Genomic DNA, 27,582 nt, shown 5'->3' with positions numbered 1-27,582 from the left:
AAGACAGCCCATACACGTATACACGGGTACCACACACACACAGGACTACAGGCTGTACAATCCCATTTCTACAGAGCCCAAGAACAGAGCGCGCCTATGCTGACACCCATCGGAGCAGCGGGTGCCCCCCCGGGGGTAGGAATTGACGGAGAAGAGCCGTGAAGAAGGACGGGAGGGTCTGTCCCTTGCTCTGGGTCTAGTTACACAGGAGAACGCATTTGTCAGCACTCACTGAGCTGAGCACTAAGATCTATGCATTTGTATTGTATTTCAATGATCCCTCAATGAAAATAAAAGTGTATCATCAGACCATCTAGGTCAGTGATGGGCAACCTTTTGAGCTTGGTGTGTCAAACTTCGCCAAAAAACTGAGCATAACTCGGGTAGTGTGTCACTTTGAGGAAAAAACATTATTTCGCAAATGTTTCATCCTCGGCATGCGGCCGCCTCAGCAGCCGCGTGTCATCAGAAATGGCTACACGTGTCAGTGCTGACACGCGTGTCATAGGTTCGCCATCACTGCTCTAGGTTCCAACCCTCACTGCGATCCTTACCAGCTGGGTGACCCGGCTTAACCTCCGAGACTCCACTTCCTTGTCGATAAGGTGGGACTGGGACCGCTCCTACTGGGTGTGTCACGGCCACCCCGTGAGATGACCGAGCGGGAAGAGCCTGCCGGGGCACCCCGAGCCTCGGCAGAGCATGCAGTACGTGTGACCCCGGGAACGGCGGCTTGCCCAAGGTCCGCGGTGAGGCCAGTGGAGTGCGGTTCAGGCCACCGTGACCCAAGGGCGTGGTGCGGACAGACGCAGGGAGGAGGACCGGGAATGAGCCAGGCACGAGAGCCGCCAGCCCACCCACTGGCCCCGGAGGCTGCGGAGAGGCCGGACGCTTAGGGAAAGCCCAGCGCCTGGGGCCCGGTGTGCACCGCGGCCCAAGACAGAAACCGAGGCCGACACTGTCATTTAGGACTGCGGCGTGTTTCTGGGCTGCTGGGGGCCACCGGGACAGGACAGACGGGTGCTGCCAATATCTGTGGTGGGAGTTCGTTCCCAGCACGGAGAGCAGGGGACAGAGGCTCGGATGGGGGATGGAGTGCTGTGGAGCCATGGAGTGCGTGTGGGGAAACTGAGTCATGTGCACAGGCCGCACATCAGGCTGAGGGTGGGGAGGCTTCCTCTCCCTGGCTTCCCTGAGCCCGGGGGTGGGGTGGAGCCTGGCCCCACCTGCCAAACACGCAGGGCCCTCCCTGGCTCTGGGTCCCCGGCAGACCCGCAGCACCCGCCTCCCGCTGATGTTCCCGGGGCTCACCCCTCTGCAGGGCCCTGAGGTCAGAGGCCATGGGCCCGTGGAAGGACCCTGTCTCCACAAAGGGCACTAAGTGATGTGTGGTCCCAGCACGGGGTCCGCTGCACCCGGCACCTGCCACCCTGATTCCACAGCCTGGTTCGGGCTGGCTCACAGCGCAGGGCGACCCCCGCACCGACTCCCACCGCTGCAGGCAGGACAGTGACCACAAAAAAGGACGAAAAAGCCTCGCCATGATGTATCAAGCTCCTGTGAGGGGCCCTAAAAGGTACTTCACAGGCATCGCCAATATTCCCAGTGACCCTAAAGGTTTCGTTGTTTCCACACCAGGAAACTAAGGTTCAGAGAGGGTAAGGAATTAGCCTGAGGTCACACAGCGGGTTAGCAGCAGACCTGAGATGTGAACGCAAGGCAAAGCCCATGTCCTCACCGTGCCTCGGACCTCCTGAGGGTCCCTCGCCCCGGGGGGAGGGAGGGGATGTGACCAGCCCCGCACAGTAGCAGGTGTTGACTCTGCTTCACCAGCCCAGGTTTCGGGAGCACAGCCTGCTTTATCATCGCATCGGTGGCTGGCTGGGCCCAGGGGTGACCCGGTGAGAGCCCACCTCCCAGGAGCAGAGGCTCGGCCATCACCGCCCAGGCGTGAAGCCACACTCGTTATTGATTACCGGAAGCCAGGAGGCCTCTGCTCCGCAGGCAGATGCCAGCTCCCCTGAAGGTCCCAAACGCCGTGTGTTCCCCACCACGGTCTCTGCGGCTGAGAATAGTGAGCACCTACTACGTGCCGGTCACGTACTAGATGCCAGGCACCACGGGAGACATGTGGAGGTGGGTAATGGGGGGCGGGGGAACAGATGAGGAAATAGGCAAAGCTAAAGGGTGGCAGGCTGTGGAAGGGCTCAGGATTCACGGAGCCTCCACCTCCCCGCGGCACTGACTGGCAGTCCACCCCCACGCACACAGGACCACAGTGGGTCCTCTTCCCCCACGGCCAGCAGAGCGCAGCTGGCTGGGTGGGGCTGGCCAGGCCAAGGTGGGAAGTAAGGACAAACCTCAGCAAGGACTGAATTTTGCAATTTAAACATTATTAGAGGGGGGAGTGGGAGGGGGAGACAGACAGACAGGGCCGTGAATCAAACAGCATATGGGGCAGGGGAAGCCGGTTACAATCCTCCTGGCCCTGAATCAGGCTGCTCCTGCTCCCACACGGCAGCGGGGTAATAGCAGGGACATGTAATTAGCGGCTGTCATTACGTTAGCGTGTGGGATCCATGCTGATAAATTCCCGTCTGTGAGAAAGGCTGGGACAGGGAGGCAGTGGGAAGATGGCGGGGGCAGGGGTCTCCTGGCTGAGCCTCGGACCTCGCAGAGGGGCCAAAGCACACCCAGGACCCCCGTCCACCACCTCCCACCGGCCTCCACGTCTGGGGACTGACCTTCCTCCCCAGGGTCGGACCAGTGCACCCTGCTGTCTCCTCCCCGTCAGACCTTACCTCCCTCTCCCCCCCCCACCCCTAACCCCCCCACCAGCCTCTTCCCAGGGCAGTCCGGATACTCACTACTCCCCATCAGCTCTCGGAAGACGTCGTGCGTGTTAATAAATTCAGGACACTTTGGGATTCTGAGCAGCTGCTTATTTCAGAGCAGCATTTCCACACGGTCCAGCGGGCAAACACTCCCCGGACCTGAGACCAGCAGGCCTCGGCTTTCAGGGTCTACCAGGGCTGGGGCGAGGTGTCCCCCAAAGCTGCCACCCACCCATGCACAGAATAGAGACCTGCAGGCGGGGGGAGGGATGCTGGGTCTCCCTGGGGGTATCTAAAGCATGAATCTCAAAGCGTCTTCCATGAGCCACCCGTGTCTCCTCCAGGGCCTGTAAAAATGCAGATTCCGGGATGCAGTCCTGCTGCATCGCGGGGAATGGGGGGCCTGAGAATCTGTTTATTAGCCTGGATACACTTCCCCGACGATTCTGATTCAGGCACACGTGTGGGAAGCCCCGATCTGAGGGCATGGCTAGCGGGCACACAGCCACAGTGAGAAGAGCAAGATGTTAAGAGGACACTTGTGCAAAGGCCCGGGGGCCAAGCTCCTGCAAGATGCCAGACCCCGCACACGCACCATCCGTGTGTACGTTGCAGGCATGCAGCAGGGTGGGGGCGGCCTCCATGTCCATTTTGCAGATTAGGAAACTGAGGGTCACAAAGGTTCAGGTCTCAGCTCAATGGCATCACTCCCTCCCAGAGACTGTGCCCTCTGGGTTACCCGAGCCCCGTCACTCCGTCACAAGGATGTGTCCACAGCACTTAAACCTGATTGAAATTCCTGTGTGTAGTAGTGTGTTTATGCCGACATCGACCTCGACCATCCTGTCCTTACGGCCCCGGCACCTAGCACCGAGTCTGGCACCCAATCGCTGTGCCCGAAGGACAGAGGCAATGAGGTCAGGGTTCACAGCCAGGTTTGGTGACACCAGAGCTGTCCTGAGATGGTGGCGCCGGGCAAGGCCATGGGCAGGGTGGGCACCAGTCAGCAGGCATCACCTCCAGGTGCCGCCAGTCAAGGAGGCACAAAGCAGGCAGGGTCCACTTCCTCTTATGCTGCTGAGGAGGTGAGGCCAGGTGAAGTGAGGGACCAGGCCCCCCAGCAATGAAGACCAGGCAGGTCCCCACACCCTTTCTTTTCCCCTCCTCTTCCCAGGGGTGGAATTCTTCTCCACAGGCGTTCCGGGGGCGGAATCTGGCCTGGGACCAAGGTCAGCCAGCACCCAGCCTTCCAGGGCTCAGGAAGGGTCCGCTGAGCTGGGTGGGGCGGGGGAGGAATGTGGGCCAACAGCCCGGTCACGGCCGTCGGCCAAAGACAATTGCAGCCGAGCCTCCTTCTCGGAGAGACTAATATTGATGCTGCATGTTGAGCAGCTGCGGCAGCTGGTCCACAGCGAGGCCTGCTCCCCGCCCGTGCCTGCTCGGGCCCAGAAAATGGACAGTTAGCAGGCAGCAAATGGCACGTCCAGCCCATTACTCCACTGCCGAGACCAGGCCTGTTGGGGGGGAACAGCCGAGGGGCAGTGGCCTCAGGGCACAGCCGCCCCCATAACGCAGCTCCCCCCCCCCCCCCCCCCCCCGTGCACGGTACTCCGCTTGGCCCCCGGGCCCTTCCGTCCCATCCCGTGCACCTGGGCCTGGGCAGAGGCCACGGCAGAGCCGAGGGGGCAGCTGTCAGGGAGAACTTCAGGGGGACACCACAGGACAAGGGGGCATGGCTGGTGCAGGGGACAAGGGGACTGCTCTGGGGGAGGGGGTGGCACAAGGCCTGGCCAAGCTTCAGTGGGGAGGGGAGCCCCCCGCTCCTCTCCTGGACTCCGGGTCAGCAGGAGCCTTGGTTCCCCACTCCTGTCAGAACGGCTGTGAGGGAAAAGTCCCAGGTTCCGGGAAACTATCAGGGGCCTTAATGCCGGTTTATTAACCCAAACCCTCCTGAGGGGCTCCCATTGCAGGCTCAGCACCAGGCACAGCAGATGTCAGGGACCCACCCCGCCCCACCCCGTCCCTGCCCTAAGGACCCTGAGTCCCCGTAGACTCGCCCAGCCCCAGGCCACGCTCTCCCCAGCCCTGACCACAGTGGCCTCCGCACGGAGCTCTTTCTCTCTGTAGACCGGAGCTTCCGGAAGGCGGAGGCAGGAAGGAGTGTTTCCTGCATCCCTGCCCAGGCCCAGCCCAGGCTCTCTGCCCAGGCCCAGCCGGTGCAGGCAGACAGGCCCCTGCTGAGTGGCAGGCACCGGGCTGGGCGCTTTACCTACGAGGCAGCATCGCCACTGTATCAGACACAGTGAGGTCCGTAAGGCCGGGGGACGCCCAAGTCACACAGCACACACGGCACACCCAGCGTCTCGGGCCCTGCACCCAAAGAGGCGTACAATACTTACAACCACGTGTACACACTCCTGTACTCAATCCCCCGTCTGCCTACACACATAGCTCCATACACAGGTACACGCACACCTTCCATAGACACAACCCACCACCACACAATGGAAGCTGTGGGCTCGAATTCACACACACACACACACACACACACACACACACACACACACACACAGAGTGCTGTCCCTCGCAATGCCCAACTTCGCAATTGCACCCACCGCTTATATTTAGAGCATTTCTCTGGCTCCTCAGTGGAAAATAAATTTCTTTTCACACTTTCCAGATGTGTTATCCTTAGCCTGGTGCCAACTTCCATTTAACAAAAGGCACCTACTGATGGGCACCCAAGGAAGACCAAGAAGTAGAAAGGGAGGTGTCCGCCCGGCAGATGGGGGCGCCGAGCTCCCCAGTGGCCCCCTGGCTTGCCACTACGCGTATCTGTGTCCAAATTTCCCCTTTTCACGGGGACACCAGGCATATTGGGTGGGGACCCATCTTAATGAATGCATTTTAATTTGATGACCTCTGTAAAAACTCAATAAGGTCCCATTTGACCAGCCGGCGTGGCTCAGTGGTTGAGCGTCAGTCCATGAACCAGAAGGTTTGATTCCTGGTCGGGGCACATGCCTGGGTTTTAGGCTGGACTCCCCAGCAGGGGGTGTGCAGCCGAGCAATGATTCTCTCTCATCACTGAGTTTCTATCTCTCTCTCCCTCTCCCTTCCTCTCTGAAATCAATAAAGAAATCTTTTTTTAAAAAAATAAGGTCCCGTTTTCTGGTCCTGAGGGTTAAGACACCAACATCTCTCTTTGGGGTGGGGGTTTGGGGGACACAATTCAACCCATATGACCCCAAGACCAAACCACCTGAATAACAAGCGACAGAGGCTGGGGTTCAGCCTCGCCCCACGGTTCCCAGCTGAGCAGGGACATGGCCCCAATTACGGAGGCCCTAACATTTTTCCCAGAAAGCCAAGGCTCTCGCTTGTCCACCACAATAATAGATAATAATATTTACTATTCTTACAGAACAGCCTTCCTGGCAGGGGAGTGGCTTTATTGGTGTTCCCAGCCGAGCGCGGGCGCAGCCTTTTGTGTGGAGGGGGCTCGTTAGAACTACATCCGTGAGGTCCGCGTGGGCTCATTTCAGAGTTCGTGGATAACGGCAACCTTTCATAGAACCCGTCGGCTACAACTCTAAGCGAACAAACCACTGTCCACAAACACTCTGACAAAGGTAGTTTCCCGTAACAAACACCCATCGCCTCCAATGTGGAAGCCTGCAGTCCGTGGAACGATTAAGCTAAACCTTTCAATATTTTGGGAACGCTCCTGGTCCCCCTTGGGAAGTAGGCTGGGACAGGAAAGCAACTCTATGACGACAAGAGGCAGAGTAAGCACGGGCGTCGCTGGAATGTCGCGGCGGCGGGGATGTAAATATTTGCTCTCGTCGGTCTGCACGGAGGCTGGTGGCTCGTCCAGGGTGCTGCGTTCTCCAAAGTGCCCGTGCCCTCTCGAGGCACCTGCTGCTGAGGCTGGCAAACCCCGGCCTCGACCTGATGTTCATCAAGCCTGATTCTACAGTTTATCATTTTTAACTCGACACAAACACTAGGAAACTCCCCCGGGGCCCCTTTCAGATCTCATGACCTTGAGGGGGTCTCGGGGCACCTGCAGTAAGACAGATGCGCTGCGTGGTGCATGGGCAAAGGCTCGGGGGCTGGTCTGCCTGGGCGGGAATTCCACCTCTGCCCGGCACCAGCACATGGCCTTGGGCAAAGTATGGTCATGTCTTTGCGCCTCAGTTTCCTCGTCTGTAAAGTGAGCACAATAATAACACCCAGTTTCACTAGATTGTTGTGAGAGTTAAATGAGGTAATATAGGGGCTCTGGATACTATGGTGGGTGTGCCTCCCACTTGGAAAAGGAAAGTCTCCCTCCCCCAGCTGCTGCGCCTGCTGCCAGAAGGTGGCCTTCGCCTTAGGCCCGTGGTCGGCAAACCGCGGCTCGCGAGCCACATGCGGCTCTTTGGCCCCTCGAGTGTTGGTTCTTCCACAAAATATCACGGCCTGGGCGAGTCTATTTTGAAGAGGTGGCGTTAGAAGAAGTTTAAGTTTAAAAAATTTGGCTCTCAAAAGAAATTTCAATCGTCGTACTGTTGATATTTGGCTCTGTTGACGAATGAGTTTGCCGACCACTGCCTTAGGCTGTCCACTCTCTTTGGGGAATTGTCTCAGCTGCAGAAATCTGCCCAGGCCAAGGTCACACGTCCTTCCGAGGGCAGCCTGTGTGAGTGACGGATCCGTGAAGTTGCCTTGTCCCCACTCAGGCAACTCTGGAGGACCGTCCAGCTGCAGAGCTTTCTGTGGGCTGGATGACCCCCTGCCCAACCCTGCTCCCCACCCTCTGGAGCCTGGAATGCTTGAGAACTGGCTTGAGAGGACACTGAGGAGTCACACAAGAACCTGATCATGGCTGATCCAGAATCTCCGAGCAAAGAACTCACGTCTCATTCTGAAGACGATGGGGCGCCCACGGGAGCTCCTGAGCAGGGCACTGGCCAGGCCAGACATGGTGTTTGGAAATATAACCCAGGTGGCTGGCCTGGGGGATGAGATGAAGGGGTCCCCTGGCCACAAGGCACATCTCTCCGGTCTGGGCTGGTCATCTAGGGGGGCAGCAACCTGGGTATTGCACATCGAAGTGAAAGTCAGGCCAGGCCGGCATGGCTCAGGGGTTGAGGGTCAGCCTACGAACCAGGAGGTCATGGTTTGATTCCCCGGTCAGGGCACATGCCCGGGTTGTGGGCTCGATCCCCAGTGTGGGGCGTGCAGGAGGCAGCTGATCGATGAGTCTCTCTCATCATTGATGTTTCTATCTCTCTCCCTCTCCCTTCCTCTCTGCAATCAATAAAAATATATTTTTCTAAAAAGTCAGAAGACAAGCATGGGTTTGAAAAAGACAGAAGGCCCACAGTTGTTGAAAACCGGAGAGCTGGAGCAGTTTCCTTCTCAACAGCTGTGGCTACAGGCGTTTGGATGTGGATCTTTAATGGAATGTGCTTCTCCCTGCTTCTCCTTGTGTTATATCAACATATGAGGTGGCCGCTGCAGCATCTGAATGATCCCGGGACGGGCTCAGCAAACGGCAGCCGGCAGCCACGAGCCACAGCTGGACAGCCCGTTTCTCGATGGAATTTTCAGCCATAAAAAGGCCCAGCTGTTCCGGGATGGTTTTGCTGGTGCTGAAGAGATGCCAGGGCTTAGCAAGGGACTATCGAGAAGGCGGTGTCTTAGCGCGGGCTCCCTGGAAACAAACGCTGGGGTGGGGATGTGCTCACAGGAGGTTTGTATCAGGGTGGGCTCCTGGGAGACACACTGGAAGGAAGAGAGGAAGGCTGGGCTGGGCTGGGCAGAGGGAGAGGCTGACCTGCAATACGGAATCAAGGGCTTCAGCCAGTCTTACCAGAGGTTTGGAGCCGGGAAGGCCTCGCATGGAAGCTAACAGGCAGGCCCTGATGTCCCGTGCACCAGCCACTCATTGCCACAGACCTTCATCTGGGAGGAGCTTCACAGGGAAGTTCCCACCAGTCGGGCCATGAGTGACAGGCAGTGAATGACGCGGTTGTGAACTGATATACTCAGGGCTAAGGGATATGGTGTGTGAGCCCTAAAGGAGGGAACTGAGTCAAGCACCCCAATATCCACCACAGTGAGGACTGAAATGATCCTCCTGGTCCATGTTTCCCCCCCCCCTTCCCCCGCCCCAAACTACAGACCGTGCAGCCAGACCTGGATTTGGGGACAGGCAACACTCAGAGGAGGGGACTGTTTGCCCAATTCAATCCCCAAACTAGGGTTTCTGCAGTCGTCGGGGTCAGCAAAGTGATGTCCACGCTCCGGGCTGCCTTGCTGGACAGGAGGCCAGGAGCTGGGGAGCAGCCACAGAGCCCAGCTGGGGACCCAGGGTAACCCCTGAGAGCCAGCTCGACTGTGGACAATCTATGTGGCTGGTCCATCCAGACAAATGTCATCAAATAATTTATACTGATTACACGTACATCAAGGTACCACAGACTCAACAGGGAAACTTTTTCAAAAAGGTACATGACCCCCAGTTCCTGCCTCCGAACACCTGGGATGGGCCTTCAGATTCTCCTGCCCAGGCCTTTGTGAGACCTTCCTCCGAGACCAGCCTGAACGGATCGGTGTACGGACCTGTGGGAGCGTCCTGAGTTGAGCGGGAACATCCTGCTCACTAAATGGGGAGAGCGCATGCCCTCCCCTAGGGGGCGCTCAGGACTCAGTTCCATCCGATCATTGCGAAAAGGGAATGGGGTCTCAGCGAGACCAGAGCTTTCGGGGTAAATTAGAAATCCAGAATTGTGTGTGAAATGTCCTGATTTTAACCATTTCATAGCCACCTACACCCAACCCGCAGGTCTGGTTCTGTTCTAGGGACACCAGTTCATGACTTCCGGTGTAGACCACCCCAGATCCAGCAGGGAGAGGAGCCCTAGCTTGAATTGCTAGAAGGCCCCGACCCAGTAGCTCCGTTGGTTAGAACGTGGCCCCGATACACCAAGGTTGTAGGTTCGATCCCCGATCAGGGCACATACAAGAATCAACCAACTGCTCTGCACCACTCTCTCTCCTCCTTCCTCTTAGTAAACACAAGCTGCCATAGTTCAGTGTGTTATTGTACAGTTCTGGGGGTCAGAAGGCCAGAGTGGGTCTGGCTGGGCTAACATCAAGCTGTCGGCAGGGCGGCCACCTCTTTCTGGAGGCCTTCTTCTTCCGGGGAGAATCTGAGTTCCTGCCGCTTCCAGCCCAAACCCCTTGGCTGTGGTCCCTTTACTCCGTCTTCAGCGCCAACAGTGGCCGGCCCAGGCCTCCTCACATTGCCTCTCTCTGACACCCGCTCATTCTCTCTTCCTCTCCCACGTTTAAGGACCCTTGTCATCACACTGGGCCCACCAGGAGAATCCAGGACAATGTCTCTATCGTAAGGTCAGCTGATTTGCAACCCTGATTCTTCGGCAGCCTTAGTTCCCCTTTGCCATGTGGTACAACGGACTCCCAGTCTCCAGGGATTCAGATATGGACACATTGGGGAGGCACTAATTCTGCCTACCCAGCCCCTAAATTGGTATCGTGGGCCTGGATAAGTCAGCCCAGGGCATTAGTGTTCCCACTTTACAGCTGAGAAAACTGAGGTTCAGAGAGTGCAAGCAATGCCCTGGAGGTCACACAGCACGGAGCTGAGATGTCAGCTCAGCCTTAACTGCCTCTGCAGTGGGGGACGGGGTGGGCGGCTGTGGTCAGGGTCCTGGGGAAAGTCACGTCGGCCTAGCAGAGCCACCTGCACCAGCAGAGAGGGCTCTGCGCAGGGCCTGGGTTTGGTGGGGAGGGCGGTGGCTAGATGGCAGGAGCTTGGCCAGCCCTTCAAAGCTCCCAGTACTCAAGCAGGAAGGCAATGCTGGCAGGCACTGACAATGAATGGGGGTGAAGGGGGTGGAGGGGGTGGAGAGGGTGGAGGGGGTGGTGAGGGTGGAGGAGGTGACGGGGGGGGGGGGGTGAGGGGGAGAGGACTCCATGACTGACAGCTCAGCAGATACCTTCCTGCACCAGTGTGCTGATTCTTAATAAAACAGAGTCATTTATCTCTGACGTCTATGACCGGAGACAGAAATCATGCTGGGGGAAATGTATTACTTTTAAAATACCATTTGTTTCCTCCTCGTCACCTACCAGGAAGCAGATGCAGGTAGGAGTTATTTATTTGAGGTTCCTATTAACTGGCAATTAAGTTGCTAACACACTATGAAGAATGCAACGAGGCGGGTGAGAGCATCCTTCTCGGGCTGTGCAAGCAGGGCTGCAGAAGTGGCCAGAGACCCCGCTACCCCCCTGTGACAGGGCACTGTGACCCAGCGAGCCCACAGTGGCCAATAGTGGGCGGCAAAAGCCAAGGACCCTGAGCTCTGAGACTGGGAACTTGGGGATTCAAGAGGCACCAGGGAAGGTGATGGTGGGTCACCCTTTGGCTGCAATGGAGCTGGCAGCCGGGTGGAGCCCCAAAATAGTAATTATCGTTCACCCCCAGAACAGTAATTCCTGCCATTCCCACAGCACCTACTGTGTGCTGGGCACTTGGCTGACATGTATCGGCATGCTTACTGCGGGTGGCAGTGTCCTTATGTCTCACAAAATCCTGCCAGAAGTTTCCCCAGTTTTCCAGGTGAGAAACCCAAGGCACAGAGAGGTCAATTCACCTGCCCCTGATCACACAGCTCAAGAGCTGAGACTCATGCTTGGGTGGGTGGGCACCAAGGGCAGGAGGGACAGACCTCTTGCGCTGCCAGGTTGGACTGAGCAACCAAGAGTGCCAAGGGGTGCCCAGCCACTCCCCCCCCCCTTCCCCAAATCTACCACCCACTGCGGGCAGCCCTGCCTGGGTCTCTGTTGCTGCCGCCCACCCTGCCATTGACAAGGGTCTCGGGCTGGGAGCAGAAGGGAGGCGGGTGGGGGAGGCAGGGTCACCCCTCGCTAGCTGCCTGCTCTGACCCCTCACAGATGATCCCCCCCCCATGTTGATTGCCTTTCCGCTCGCTTATTAGCCAGGCTGTCATAGCAACAGCTCAGCTGAGAAGATTGATTTCTTCTATTTAAGGTGAAAGGAGTTCAGTCGGGAGGCCCCAAGCAAAATCCTCCCATCTGCTGAAAAGACCCTGCTTGACGAAGGCGGAATCCAGAGAGCTGGAGCCCTCAGGTGAGCTGCGGGCCTTCTCGGCGCCTGGTTCCCGAGGCAGCGCCCTCCAAGTCGAGGAGGACAAAGGCACGGAAATCCAGGCACTGCCATCACACCCCTCCGATTCCTAAATCGGAAACTGAGGCACCACCACGTGGAGAAACCCATCCACGCGACATCGCGAACTAGGTCTGTCCACCCCTAAATCTATGGGACGCTTCCCTGAACCTACTAACAGGAGGCGTTTTTCTCCCCCGTAAATTCTCTGAGTTCCTGAGACCACGTCATAAAATGAATTGTCATAGAGCCGGCCACGCTTTCCCGCAGGAACCATGTGCGAGGGTTGGTGTGGGCTCCTGATCGATGACTGGGCATCCGGTACTTCATAACTATGACTCACCCTGTGTCACAAATATAAATGTACCACAACTACAAACGTCTTAATAATCAGCCGAAACATAAACTGTAAACGTCCTGTAAAATTTGTCACAAGTCCCAGCACTTGGGAATAAATACAATGCGCACATTTGTCACCGGCGAAACCCCAAAGTATTATAAATAATGCATACATTCAGTGCATAAAAAATAGAGTTCTTCTGTATCATAAACTTAACTTTAAAGTAATATGTTGCTATAGCAGAAGTATAGGACTGCAGAGGATGGAGGGACCTTAAATATTACTTATCCGAGTCCCTATCTGATGCTGGCATCCTCGCCACAACAGCACTGCCAGATCTTCCAGCCTCCACTTGTACATTCCCAGGGACGGGGAGCTCACTACCTCCATGGCCTCCTAGTCTACATTAGACTTCCCTGTAGACTTCCCTGCTCCCCACGCATCCTGTGGTTGCTTGAAAGGAATGCACAGCACTTCAGTCAGGGTCTGGCCAGGGCAGAGCCAGCAGGCCGTGAAGGAGGTCCTGCCCTTGGTTAATGCTCTGGCACCTGCTAGTTATATGACCAGGCAAGTCATTTCATCTCTAAAGGCCTCCATTGTCCCGTCTGTTGACTGGGCATTGATACTAGTACCTACCTACCTACAATAGTGCACTGTTACCAGGACCACATAAGCTGACCCATGTTCGCTAGCATTATTTTCATGAACATTACTATCCCAAACCACTGACCAAGTGTCCTCAGTTTCTTCCATATGTAGCTCCACTGTCTTTGGGCAGTTGCTCCTGATTTTCATTTTAAAGCTCAAGTGCAAGGCCTCCGACTCATCCTTGTAATGCTGCATATTGTTATTTTAAACCAGTGGATGGAAATTTGCTAGGAGGAAACATCAGGGATATGAGGGGATTGTGGCTAAACCAACCTAACAGGATTCTTTTTTCTGTCTTTCTTTTTTTAATATATATATATATATATAAATTGATTGATTTCAGAGAGGAAGGGAGAAAGAGAGAGAGAGAAACATCACTGATGGGAGATACATTGATTGACTGCCTCCTGCTCCCTCTTCTGGGGATCGAGCCTGAAACCTGGGCACGTGCCCTAACCAGGAATCAAACCATGACCTCCTGGTTTATAGGTCAATGCTCAACCCCTGAGTCACACCGGCCGGGCCTAACAGGATTCTTGCTGATCAGACCTCACCTGGGGGTTGGTGCGGGATGAGGGACCTGATCAGACTCAAGGATGAGCAGATATCGAGGGTGGAAGGTTCTGGTTAACTGACCTTGGCAGGGTTCTTACTAAAACTGGATTTTACAAGGAAGTGCACAGATGGGCCAAAGAGAAGGTTCCGGAGCCTGACTAACGCTTACACTAAAACCCACCACCATTCCACTCCTTTTCTCAAAGGACACCTTTTGGAAAAATGGACCCAAGTCTCCCAAAAACGTCTGTCTAAGCAACTGTAAAGGGTCCCGGGAGAACAGTCACAGGTGGTTCTGAAAATGCTCGTCAGTTCTCCTCAACGGCCACTAGATGGCAACATTATGCATCATTTGCTTTCCAAAGAAAGCAGCTTGGGGAACCAACACGGGCTTCTAAATTAATCAAAAAGTAATACAATGGAGGAAGGAGGGAAGGGGAAGGCAGGGACTTTGAATTCCAGCTCCCCCTCCTCCATAGCTATGCAACCTTGCACACGCCCTTTAACCCCCAAGCGCTTCTGCACCTATAAACCCCAGTGGCAGGACCTGCTCCTAAGGCAGTGATTAAATCCCTGGGTGCATATTATGCTCTCCTGGGGAGCTTTAAAAAAATGGTTGCCCTCCCAGACCAATGAAATCAGAAACTCTAGGTATGCCTTCCCCCAATCTGGTATTCAGAAGAAGAAAAAACTACCAAGCGAACTGCAGAGTGCAGCCTGGGGGATGGGGGGAGGGAGAAGGAGGGAGACGCTGCTCTAAGGTGTACTTCCCTTGAAGCTCTTAACTACACAGACAGATCTCTGGGCACCATCCCCAGAGGTTCTGACTTAGCTGGTCTGGGTTGGGGCCCAGGAACTGGCCGGTGATGCGGGTCAGGGCCACAGTTTGAGAGCCACGGCCATGGAGAGAGAGGAGTGAGCTCACACCTGCAAAGCACTGAGCCCCACGTCTGGCACCAAGAAAAGCCTCCGTCGATGTCGGTTACTCTTTTCCTTAACCCACTGCTGTGTTTCCAGACCACATGGGGGTCACTCTGGCACCCACCTGGGTCCAGCTCTGAAGCTAGACACCCTGCCATCTACCCAGGAATGAATCTCTGAGCCCCGATTTCACATCTGTAAAATGGAACTAAAACCCTCTACCTTGCTAGGATGTGATGAGAGAAGATGATCTATGTAAAGTACCTGGCACAGGATAAATCGCAAGAATTGGTAGCTAATCTTCATGACCTTGGGTTAGAAAATGATTTCTTAGGTGTGATACCGAAAGCACAACAGACAGGAGAAAAACTATATATATATAAATTGGGCTAAATGCCACTTCATTCTATTTCAAAGGACACCACCAAGAAGCGATGACAACCCAGAAAACGAGAGAAACCATACATCTGATAAGGGACTTATATCCAGAACATATAAAAGCTCTTACAACAAAAATAAATAAATAACTCAACTAAAAACGGGCGAATAATCTGAAAAGACCTTTTTCCGAAGAAGATATACAAATAGCCAATAAGCATGCAGAGATCCTCAACAGCATTAGTCACATGGGAAATGCCAATCAAAATCACAGTGAGATACCACTTCATGTCCACCAGGATGGTTAGGATAAAAAGCAAACAAACAGATATTAACAAGTGCTGGCGAGAACGTAAGGAAAATGGAGTGTTCACATACAGTGGGGCAGCTGCTTTGGAGATTTTGTTTGGCAACGCCTCGAAGGTGAAATTTAAAGTTACTCTATGACCCAGCAATTCCGCTCCTAGATCTGTACCTCAAGAAAAATAAAATTAGGTTCACATAAAAACCTGTACACAAGCATTCATAGCAGTCTTATTCACAATGGCCCGAACGGAAACCCGGAGGTCCATCAACTGATGAATGGATAAAGAAATGTGGAACATCACACACCAGCACAGTACTGAAGCATGAAAAGGAATGAGGTTCTGATACATCTACCATGTGGATGAACCCTGAAAACCTGCCACAAAGACCACAGACTGTACGATCCCATTCGTATGAAATGTCCAGAACAGGCAAATCCTTAGAGATAGGAAATAGATTCGTTGTTGCCGGGGATTGGGAGAAAGGGAATGGGAAATAACTGAAAAGTTTTCTTTTGGGGCTGATGCAAATGTCCTGGGACCAATTCGTGGTGACTGATGTACAATTTTGTGAATATATCTTTAAAAAACAACGACTAGCATGCTTTAAAGGGGTGAGCTTTATGATGTATGAAATATATCTCAATACAGCTGTAATTTTTAAAAGGAGAATATCTGCCCCAGCCGGTTTTGCTCAGTGGATAGAGCATCAACCTGCGGACTGAAGGGTCCCGGGTTCGATTCTGGTCAAGAGCACATATACCTAGGTTGCAGGCTCTTCCCTGGCCCAGGCCCTGGTCAGGGCACATGCAGGAGGCAACCAATCAATGTGTTTCTCTCACATCAATATTTCTCTCTGTCTTTCCCTGTCTCTTCCACTCTCTCTCTCTCTCTCTGAAAATCAATGAAAAAATATCCTCGGGTGAAGATTTTAAAAAATAATAAATAAATAAATAAATAAATAAATAAATAAAAGGAGAATATCTATATTCTTTGTGGTTGTTTGTCATGGAGAAGATGGTATTTGGATTGGATTTCAGGGAGCTGGCGGGGCGAGAGCTGCTTGGGGAGATGGAATTCCAGGCGGTGGCGGTGGCACATGCAAAGGCCCTGTGGCCCAACAGAGCCCTGTGCCTGCAGGGAACTCCATCCCCAGCACACCGGATACGGGGCTCCAGGGGGCAGCAGGGCCTTGAAGGCCAGGCTAAGGAGCTTGTACCTTGTCCCAAGGAGTGAGAGATAGTGGCTGTCACATAAGAATTGGCACCAAATAGCAGATTGGTGAGAATCGAGGTAGGAGGGGGTGAGGCTATGCATGACCCCCTGGGGAGAGGGAGGACCAGAGTGGAGATTCCAGAGCTGACGGCCTGTCAGGGGGACTTCACACGCCCCCACCCCACCAAACCCCACCCCCCTAACCCCAGTCCTCCTCCACTCCAGTCACGGCCCACCATGTGTTTCCTGTGAGCCGGGACTTGGAGTAGGAAGGAAACTTTTCCAGAAAGACAAACAGGCCGAGGAAGCTGTTCTCAGAGTCCGTCCCTGAGCCCAAGGCAAGGCAACCAGAGGGGGCAGCCAGATCCTCGGCACCAGGGAGGGGAGAAACAGCCCCCACAAAAGATCCCCACTTCCTCCTCTTGGCTGGTCCCCCACCCACCACCACCCCACCCTGGTTCCCACAGGAGAGCCCAGCACTGCTGCCCTTTCCTGCACCAGCCGGGAGAGCGCCGTGTGTAGGCTGAGTGACCAGGCCCAGAAACGGCCCTGGGGGGGTGAGCTTCGGCACAGGGGCCGGTGGACTCTCTTGTTTCCCTCGTGGTTCTCGGTGGCGTGGCAGGCGAGTAAGGCTGGGGGGTTCCCCAAGACCTCCCCCAGCCGGAGGGATCCGCTCCATCCAACCTGCGGGGGCTCTCCCTGCCTGGGACCAGCTCGGCTCCCTCTCTCCCCGGCGGGACTGTGCCCAGAGCCCTGCCTCCGGCCACCGGGGTGAGGGCAGAGGAAGTGGCCTGGAGAAGGGACGGGCTGGGCGGGCAGGAGGCAGACGGCCCAGGCATGCCCAGTTCTGGCCCTGCCGGGCCTCGGGCCGGTGCCAGGGCCGCAGCTGCCTGCCCCATTGAGAGGCAGCGCTGACCAGCCCCTGCACCCCCTTCCTGCCCCCCAGATGGGGAAGCCTCTGATCCATTGTTCTCCAGGAGGACACAAGGAATGTGGGGCCCGGAGACAGGAAGTCCTGGCTTCCGTGGGGGGAGGTCTCTCCGCCAAACTCAGGCCTGTCCTCCCGACGGGGAGGCCTTGGTGCCTCCGTGCCCCTCCCAGCTCGCTGAGCCACGCTGCAGCACGGCCTTGACCGCTCTGTGCCCCTGCGGGAGACGAGGGTGCAGAAGGCTTGCTCAATGGGGTAACGGGCAGATGATTCCAGATGATGGAGGGGGAAGGCTCCCCAAAGCCTGGCCCTCCCTGGGCTCAGCTACACCCCTCAGCCCCACTCATGCAACCTAAACACATACCTGGCCACAGCCATGTGGGTGCCTTACAAATCCCATGCATGCTCTTGCATGGACACATGTAGCCACACAACTGCTAAACGAATGCACATGTGGTGCCTGTGCCCGCACCCTTACCCGTGTACACGTGTGACAATGATGTGGCATCGCTGTCATGACTCATGTTTGCTGAGCACCTACCGCATGCCAGAGCCTGCTCTATGCACTTCACTTGAATCATCTCAATTCCTGCTTCCAGCAGCCCCATGAGAAAGACACCCAATCACTCCCATTTCACAGAAGGGGAGACTAAGGCACCAAGGCCCCGTGGCGTGTCCAGGATCAGCAGGGCTGTGAGCGGCGAAGGCGGATGTGCCCACGGCCTGGCATGGGACACCCCCTGAGCCCTCAGGTCCGTGGGCTCCTTGCTACTCCCCCCACCCAGCTCCCCTCACGCCTGGTTTCCTAGCAGCCCTCCCTGGCTGCTGTGAGAGGAAAGTGAGAAACATCTGGGAAAGTGCTCGGCGGGGGAGGCATTGTTCTCTCGTCCGGAATTCAGCCCCTGGGCAGCTGGTCCTTTCCTGGTCAAGGAGCGGCCTCGCTCCCTCCTCCCGCCCACCCAGCTCCACGGACTGCCCGCTCAGCGGCCCCGACTTGTGGGTCCAGCCTGTGACCGCTCCCCGGCCTGACCACGGGCCGCCAGCCTGGACGGGGCGATTCTCCTAAAATTCAGGGCTCCCCAGGCCCCTGCTTGGGGGGAGGCACCCAGGCGCCCCGCTGCCTGAGCTCTCAGCGTGGCACCAGTTGCCTTCCACTCCCCGGCTTCATCCCCAGCCAGTCCCTCCCCGAACCTCAGAGCTCCCGGTGGAATGCCTTCTCCTTCCCTCGGCCCAGCCCCACGGTGCTTGGTGAGCTCCTGACCATCCTCCCCAAACAGCCAGGGGACTCGTTGTTCAGCAGCTACTCAGAAAACCTCCTGTGCGCACACCCAGCAGGGGGCACACACCTCGGCCACCCGCCTGGCCCCACCCAGCACAGCACACACTGGGCATCTGTCTCTCCCATCAGAGAGGGGACACAGCAAGGACCGGCCTGAGTCACCTCTGTGTCCTCTATGCCCAGCTCAGAGCTACGCAAAATTTGGGCATCAAAATGCGGGCATCATTAAATTAACTTTAAGTACGAACTGGGCATAAAACTTTGTTAAACAATGGCGGGTTGTCAGGAGTAGGAGGCTATCGAGTGAGCACTAAACTAGGAACCGAAAGATGAAGGTTGGAATCCTGGCTCTGCTACTCAGGAGCTGTGTGACCTTGGGTAAGTTACACAGCCTCTCTGAGCCTCGGCTCCCTTACCAGGGAACACGAATAGTATTTGCAATGCCCAGGCGGTTGTGGAGAATTGTTACAGACGTGAGAAAATAGGGGAGGAGCCAAATAGAGCCTTCCCGGGAGCGGGGGGGGGGGGGGGGGGGGGGGGGGGGGAGCAAAATGCTTTCCAGGATGGGACGCTGGGAAGGCTGGATGGGAGGGTGAGCTGAGCACTGCACTAGGAGGGTGTGGGCGGGCAGAGGCAGAAAGAAAAGGGCATCAGGTGGCAAGGACAGCGTGGGCACAGGCCTGAGGCCAGGGCAGCTCAGCCTAGGAGTGCATCCAGGGTGTTCTGCAAGGCTCAGCACTCTCATTTGAGCCCTGGTTCGCTTCCCTGGGTCTCCACCCTCAGCCTGGCACAGCGATGGGCACCACCCAGGGCTAAGATTGGCTGACTGATTACTAGTAATTGATTGGTTGAGTGAATGCCTCCTGGAAGCCTTTGAGAAAAGGACCCACTGTGCACTGCAATACACCACGCCTTGTGTCTACTTCAGCATGCCAGCGGTTCATCCACCCATTCATTCACTTAGTCATGTCGTCATTCATTCAATGGCCCCTGCTCTGTGCCCACCCAGCTCTGGGCACCCAAAAGTGAGCGCTTCCCATCCCTGCTCCGAGGAACTCTCCCTGTTCCTGTGAAATCACAGCTGCTCCTTTTTGCTGCTCTTCCTTCCTCCCAAGTCCCCATAGCCCACTCCACACTGACCCCCATTCTTTTTCCCCTAAAGGTTGCAGCCACCCCCTCCTCCCCTCCCCCCAAACCCCACAGCAAAGCCTAGGAGCTTCCCCAAGTCCTACTGGGCATTAATGCAGCAGCCTCGCCTCCAAGCCCTGCCTGCGCGCTCACAGCTCACAGGTCACACTGCCCTTCCCTCCTCAAACCATTACCAAAAATTCTAGAGGAAGGAAGGCTTCCAAGCTCTTTATGAGGCCTGCATTATCCTAATTCCAAAACCAGATAAAGACACTACAAAGAAAGAGAACTACAGGCCAGTATCCCTGGTGAACGTAGTTAATAAAATCCTCAACAAAATATTAGCAAATCGGATCCAGCAATACATTAAAAAGATCATACACCATGACCAAGTGGGATTTATTCTGGGGATGCAAGTCTGGTACAATATTTGCAAATCAATAACTATGATACATCACATAAACAAAATGATAAAAAAGGATAAAAATAACATGATCATATCAGTAGATGCAGAAAAAGCATTGGACAAAATCCAGTACCCATTTATGATAAAAACTTTCAGCACAGAGGGAAGAGAGGGAGCATACCTCAACATAACAAAGGTCATATATGACATACCCACAGGCAATATCATACTACCTGGGCAAAAACTAAAAGCATTTCCTTTAAGATCAGGAACAAGACAGGGATGTGGGTTTTCACCACTCCTATTCACCATAGTACTGGAAGTCCTAGCCACAGCGATCAGACAAGAGGAAGAAATAAAAGGCATCCAAATTGGAAAGGAGGAAGTGAAACGGTCATTATTTACAGATGAGATGATACTGTACACAGAAAACCGTAAAGACTCCACCAAAAAAGTACTAGATTTAATAATAGAATTTGGCAACGTAGCAGAATACAAAATTAACACCAAGAAATCAATGGCATTTTTATACACCAATAATAAACTCTCAGAAAGAGAGACCAAAAAAACAATCCCATTGACTTTTGCAACAGCAACAACAAAAGGACACCTAGGAATAAACTTACCCAAGGAGGTAAAAGACTGTACTCAGAAAACGATAGGTCATTGAAAAAAGAAATAGAGAAAGATACAAACAAATGGAAGCATATACCGTATTCATGGGGAGAAAGAATTAACATCATTAAAATGTCCATACTATCCAAAGCAATCTGTAGATTCAATGCAATTCCTATTAAAATACCAACATCATATTTCACAGATCTACTGTAGAACAAATATTCGAAAAATGTATATGGAGCCAACAAAGACCCCAAATAGCCTCAGCAATCTTGAGAAAGAAGAACAAAGTTGGAGGGATCACAATACTGAATATCAAACTATACTACAAGCCCATTGTAATCAAAATGGCCTGGTATTGGCACAAGAACAGGCATATAGATCAATGGAACAGAGACTGCAGAAATTGACCCACGCCATTATGGTCAATTAATATTTGACATGGAAGCAAAAGCATACAATGGAATAAAGACAGTCTCTTCGATAAATGGTGTTGGGAAAAACGGACAAGTAATGCAAAAAAATGAAACTAGACCACCAACTTACACCATACACAAGAATAAACTCAAAATGGATTAAAGAGTTAAATGTAAGTCACGAAACCATAAAAATCCTAGAAGGAAACATAAATAGTAAAATCTCAGATATCTCACGTAGCAGTATTTTTGACAATATATCTCCTAGTGCAAGAGAAATGAAGGGAAAAATAAACAAATGGGACTACATCAAACTAAAAAGCTTTGGCACAGCAAAAGAAACCATCAACAAAATGAAAAGGGAACCCCACTGTATGGGAGAACATATTTGCTAATGATACATCTGATGAGGGGTTAATTTCCAAAATAGATAAAGAACTTATACAACTTAACACCAGGAAAACAAACAATCTAATTAAAAAATGAATAGACACTTCTCCAAAGAGGACACACAGATGGCCAATAGACATATTTAAAAAATGCTCAAAGTCATTAATCAGAGAGATACAAATTAAAACTACACTGAGGTATCACCTCACACCTGGCAGAATGGCTACCACCAATAAATCAATAAACAACAAGTACAGGTGAGTATGTGGAGAAAAGGGAACCCTCGTACACTGCTGGTGGGAATGCAGACTGGTGCAGCCACTGTGGAAACCAGTATTGAGTTTCCTCATAAAATTTAAAATGGGGTTGACATTTGACCCAGCGATCCCACTTCTGGGAATATATCTGAAGAATCCCAAAACACCAATCAGAATGAATATATGCACCCTTCTATTCACAGCAGTGTTATTTATAACAGCTAATGTCTGGAAACAGCCCAAGTGCCCATCAGTAAGTGAGTGGATAAAAAAGCTGTGGTACATTTACACCATGGAATACTATGCAGCTGTAAGAAAAGAAGGATCTCTTACCCTTTTCGACAGCATGGATGGACCTGGAGATTATATGTCAAGTGAAATAAGCCAGTCAGAGAAAGACAAATATCACATGATATCACTTACATGAGGGATCTAATGAACAAAATAAACTGACGATCAAAATAGGTCCAGAGACGAGACGCACAGAACAGAGTGTCAGCTCTCAAAGGGAAGGGAACGTAAATGTAAGGAGGGGACAGGAAGAGGTTAACCAAAGAACATATATGCATATTAGTATATGCATAGCCCATAGACACAGACAACAGTGTGATGAAGGCCTGGGGTGGGGCAGGGGTGGGTGGAGGGAGAAAAAGTGTGTGGGGGGGTAACGAATGGGGGATATCAGTAATACTGTCAACAATTAAAAAAAATTTTTTTAAGCCACCTTTAAAAAAAAAAAAGTCTTTATATGCAGTCTAGTGCATTCCAGTAAGGATCTTGAAACCGGTCAAGTGATGGTCTGGTTCTACGTCATCCTGGCTTTACATCTGAAGGTCAGATCTCCCAGACCTGGGATGACTGAAGGTCAGGGACTGCACCTTCCGAAGGGCGCTGCTAGGACTCTTACACAAGCATGCGGTTTATCTACAAGCCACATCCTAGTCAGGGTCAGCATTTACAGAAACCATGTCCAAAGGATGGCGGGAGGGGGGGGGGGGTCGCCATTCCCCACTGTACAGACACAGAGGACAGGAAAGCTGGGTGGGTGAGGAGATGGCCCCTGAATGAGAGGCCTGGTTCAGAATTTCTTTATTATTATTATTTTTTTTAATCCTCACCCGAGGATATTTTTCCATTGCTTTTTAGAGAGAGAGAAAGACAAAGAGAAACATTGAAGTGAGAAAAACACATCGATTGGTTGCCTCCTGCATGAACTCTGACCAGAGCCCGGGCTGGGGAGGAGCCTGCAAATGAGGTACCTGCCCTTGACCGGAATCGAACCCGAGACCCTTTGGTCCTCAGGCCGACACTCTATCCACTGAGCCCAACGGGCTAGACTCTGGTTCAGAATTTCTGTCCCACCACCACAAGCTCCGGCCGTGGCAAGCACTGAATTCCCAGGCTGTTTCCTCATCTGTATAATGGGAATCATACCAGTGCTGTCCCCCAGCGTCGGCAGGAGCCTGGAGGAGAAGTCCCTGGGAGAGCTCAGTGCACGGCCAGCACACACAGGCCGCGGTCCTCACCCATGCGTGTGCAGACTCTGCCTGGGAGGTCCCGACACCAGGTCTCGGGGGCCCACTGTCAGCCACCCTGCCTCCACTGGCCTGGGCGGGGCCAGGAATCTGCATTTCAGCACATACTCCCCCAGTGATTCCGAGGCAGGAGGAGCAACAGCTGCTCAGTAAATGCTCGTGGTGGCCCTGGCCGGGTAGTTCAGTTGGTTAGAGTGCCGTCCCGATACGCCAAAGTTACAAGTTCAATCTCCAGGCAGGGCACATACAAGAAGTAGCCAATGAGTGCATGGATAAGTGGAACAACGAATTGATGTTTCTCTCTCTCTCTCCCGCCCTCACGCCATCTAAAATCAATAAATAAGAATTAAAATAAATTAAAGAAAGAAAGAAATGTCATTACCCTCATTTATTTTTGTTGTCTCGCTTGATGCTCAGGACAATTCTGCAAAGTCTGTCTGGGTAACCCCCTTCGTAGGTGCAAAAGAGGCTCGGAGAGGCAAGCCAGCGGCCCCAGGTCACACAGCCAGCCGTGGGCCAGGGGAGGATCGGACCTGGGCCTGCCAAGCCCCAAAGCCAGGCCTCTCCAAGCAGGACGTGCCAGGGCCCCCTCCCTGGGCAGCTTTTGTCCTGAAGAGGCTGGGTGGGTGTCCCCAGGCCCCCCCCACCACCACCTCCATTGTTGCTTCCTCCTCTGACTGCTAATCAGGGCTCGCACGCCATCCCGTTTCCTGCCGGCCCACCGGCTGCCTCATTTGCTCCCGATGGCACTTCCTGGCCTTGTGCCTTCCTTCGACTTCCTTTGCCTCCAGAAGGGTTAGATGGGGCAGAAACCGGGCCTGAGGTCCTCGGGGGCACGAGCCTCCCTGCTCGGACCTGAACTACCTGGGCATGGCGAGCCCGCCCCCACCCCAGGGGCACAGGCCTGGATGGCCATCCCTTGTTTACAACAGGGCAGGACAGCGGGTTTCAGGGCAGAGCCCACTTCCCCACAGACGGGGAACACAGAGGGAATTGGCAGACGGTGCCAGGATAGGCCCCATCACTCACGGTCGGCCACCAGCACCAGGTCTGAGGCCGGCAGGAAGTGAGGCCGCCCTCGCTGTGGGCACGTACAGCAGAGGCAGGGCTGGCCGGGCAGCGGTGAGGGGCCGGAGCGCCAGGGGCAGCGCGCTGCCGGCTCCTCTGTGGTCGCCCGCCCCCCCCCTCCCCCCCGTCCAGCAGGAGAAGGCAGGGTTAATCCTGTCCGAGAAGGAAACACTAGGCTTTGTTTGTTCATTCCACAAACAGTGATCCAGCGTGCTGATCCCACTCAGAGGCCGCTCGCCTCAGGACGCCTCCTCTCCAGCAGGTCGTCCTTCTCCCTCCAGCATCGCCTGGCTTCCCTGACCCTGGGCAACCCCCCCACACACATAAACACAGCTTCACACACACACACACACACACACACACACACACACACACACACCAGCCCTAACCGGTTTGGCTGAGTGGATTGAGCATCAGCCTGCGGACTAAAAGGTCCTGGGTTTGATTCCGGTCAAGGGCATGTACCTCGGTTGCAGGCTCAATGCCCGGCCCTGGTCGGGGCGCGTGAGGGAGGCCACCAATCGCTGTCTCTCTCTCTCATGGATGTTTCTCTCTGTGTGTCTGTCCCCCTCCCTTCCACTCTCTCTAAAAATCAATGGGAAAATATCCTCAGGTGAGGATTAGCAAAAAACAAGCAACAGAGAGCCTCCCATCTCTCTGCCCCCATTCACTGCAAGTCTCCGGCAGGAGCTGTGACCACACCTGCCTCCCCCCCACCACCACCACCCACCCACCTCACTAGCCCCCCCTGTCTTGTCCACCCCTTTCCATTGAACCTCCTCTGCCACCGTCACTGATGGCCTCTATCTTCCAAATCCACACTCGCTTTTCCCAGGCTGACCCAGCTGGCGCCCCTGCTCTCCCGCGGTGTCCCCGGCTTCCCTCTTCTCCCCTGGGCGCTCTTCACTCGAGCTACAAACCTCAGCGCCCCAACCCTCCCGCCCTGTAAGCACAGGCACCGCCAGAAAGAAGCTCCCAACTTCCAAACCTCGTCTCCAGGCCGCCTGTACCCACCCATCTCCAACTGCCAACTTGGCATCGCCACCTGGGTGTCCAAGGGCCATCTCACACTCCACATGCCCCAAACAGAGAAATCGTTATCTCTGCCTCCCCAAAAAAATACCCCCACGCCACGCCCCATCTCCAAACTAGTGTCCACTCGCTTACTGAGCGCCCCTGGGCAAGGCCCGCCCGCCCCCTCTCGGTCTCTGCCCAGCTGGGTGATGGAACCAGTTCGGGGACTTCCCACCCCGTCATTCATCCGTGGAAAAACAGGGGCCACTGCTGAAAGGACAGACTCCCCCTGCGCGCCCGGGGAGATTCCAGCCGGCCTGGGGCGGGGCCCCGGTGTCTACAGTTTCTAAAAGCTCCTCATAGGACTTTCATATCAATCTGAGACACCCACCCTCACCCCCTGCCCCCATGAGCTCTGGTCCTGCCTCAGCTTCCCTATCTTCCCAGCTGCCATTTGAATCTTATTTATCTCCACAGCCCTGTGGGGTTAAAGGCTCTGATTGTCCCCATTTTACAGATGAGGAAGCTGAGGCTCAGGGGGGACACGACTGGCCCACGGTCACATCGGAAGCAGAACCAGGACACTTGACTCCCTCCGATACGCCTAAACCCACACACGGCCAGGCTGGCACTCTGAGTGGGAGCCCATGCCCACCCCACCGGGGAGAAGCCCACGGGCCCTCCAGAGCCAGGAGCTGCTGTCTGTTCCCTTCTGCCGCCCACCACACCCCCAGGGCCCCTGAGCCTCCCCAGATCCTGCGGAGTCTGCCCTTCCCCCCGGGGGGACATGCGGTCACCTGGGAAAACCGGCTCTGGGACCCAGGCTGACCCCAGCCGCGTCTCTGGCTCTGCTGGGGCCCGGCTGGGTCTCAGGGTCCTGAGCTATAAAATGACACCTGCCCTCGGGGGTCACAAGAAGGCTGATGAGCTTAAGGCCCCAGATTTGAGGCCTGGGGTTGGGGTGTGAACTCAGTGTCCCAGGCAGGTCCGTGGGGCTGGACACGGCCGGGCTGGGCCAAGGTGGCCGCCCACTGCGGGGCCTGCCTATCTGCAGCCAGCGCGGCCTCACAAAGAAACAATAACAGGAAACCAGCCCCGGGGGAAGTGGAGCAGGGCCAGCTGGAAAACCTGAAGGGCGGCAGCCTCACTCGCTGCCGCGGCTGCCGGGTGTGGTGCCTCCGTCGGTGGAGCTCCGCGGGGCTGCACAGCGCTCAGCCCGACAGACGCGCAGATTGGCGGCCTGACGGAACACAGACACCTCGGCCTGCAGCGCGGTGAGTGAGCGCTCCCAGCCCCGACCCGGCCCACCCATCGCCACGTGCCCAAGACAGGAGGTGCCTCTGGCCCTCATGCGGGATGGCTGCTGTGGGGGTCCCAGGGAAGACGGTCTCCCCCTGGCACAGAGCAGGGCTGGGACGTACCCACGGGCATCCTCAGGGCTGAGGGAGGCGGAGGACTAGGCTCTCCCCACGTAGACTCTCCCACTCGTGACTCCCCTCGGGGCCGGGCTCAGAGAGGGCCGGATGCCCAGCACGCCATGGCCTGGCTGGCACCCAGGCCTAGGCTCGCCCTGGATGCCCCTTCCCCCAGGAGAGGATTACCTGGGGCGTGTCATCATGCCCGCCCCGCACGGCTCTGTGCTTGGGGAGGGCCCTGGCAGGGGAGCTCTGAGCCTCAGCCCCGCGGCGCCCCCATTTTCAGAATGGACAAGCTGAGGCTCGAGTCTGGGTACCTGAGGCCCTGCCTGGGGAAGCTGTGGGGCCCAGATTCCCACGGCCCTCACATATTAGGGAGGCCCCTCAAAGGGGCTTGAAGGCAGTGGCCTCGGGTGGGAGCCCCGCCCGGGGACGGTGGTCCTGGTGCCGGTCCCAGCTCCACCACTCACTTCCCGGTGACCTTGGGGAAATGACGCCGTGTTGTCAAACCTCAGTTTGCTGGTCTGAACAGGGAGGACGGGTCTTTTTACAATCCACGGTGGGCCCTGGAGGCGATGCTCGCTATTTACTACCAACAACCACCCCCAGGAGTTAGCCTTTCCCCGTTTCTCGGAGGAGGAAACTGAGATTTGAAGACGTTAAGTATGAGCTGGGGTGTGGGGGGTTCGGACCAGGATCTTGTACCCCGAAGCCCAGGCGCTTTCTTCTC

General features: G+C 55.0%; 2 protein-coding genes across 2 annotated transcripts in view; one reads left to right on the top strand and one right to left on the bottom strand.

Moving 5' to 3' along the window:
* Positions 1-27,582, bottom strand: part of LOC307092474 (uncharacterized protein) — a gene marked incomplete at both ends in the record, with an annotated part of 348,514 nt that overhangs the window by 320,386 nt on the left and 546 nt on the right. The window lies entirely within an intron of this gene.
* CDH5 (cadherin 5) overlaps positions 26,554-27,582 on the top strand; it is a 34,755-nt gene continuing 33,726 nt past the window's right edge. Inside the window, exon 1 of the mRNA XM_079800710.1 lies at positions 26,554-26,711. The gene's annotated coding sequence lies outside the window, so the exon portion shown is untranslated. The remainder of the gene's footprint in view (positions 26,712-27,582) is intronic.

The sequence above is a fragment of the Cnephaeus nilssonii genome (genome assembly GCF_951640355.1).
Source record: "Cnephaeus nilssonii genome assembly, chromosome: 20".
Lineage (NCBI taxonomy): Eukaryota > Metazoa > Chordata > Mammalia > Chiroptera > Vespertilionidae > Cnephaeus > Cnephaeus nilssonii.
This window is presented reverse-complemented; position numbering and strand designations above follow the sequence as displayed.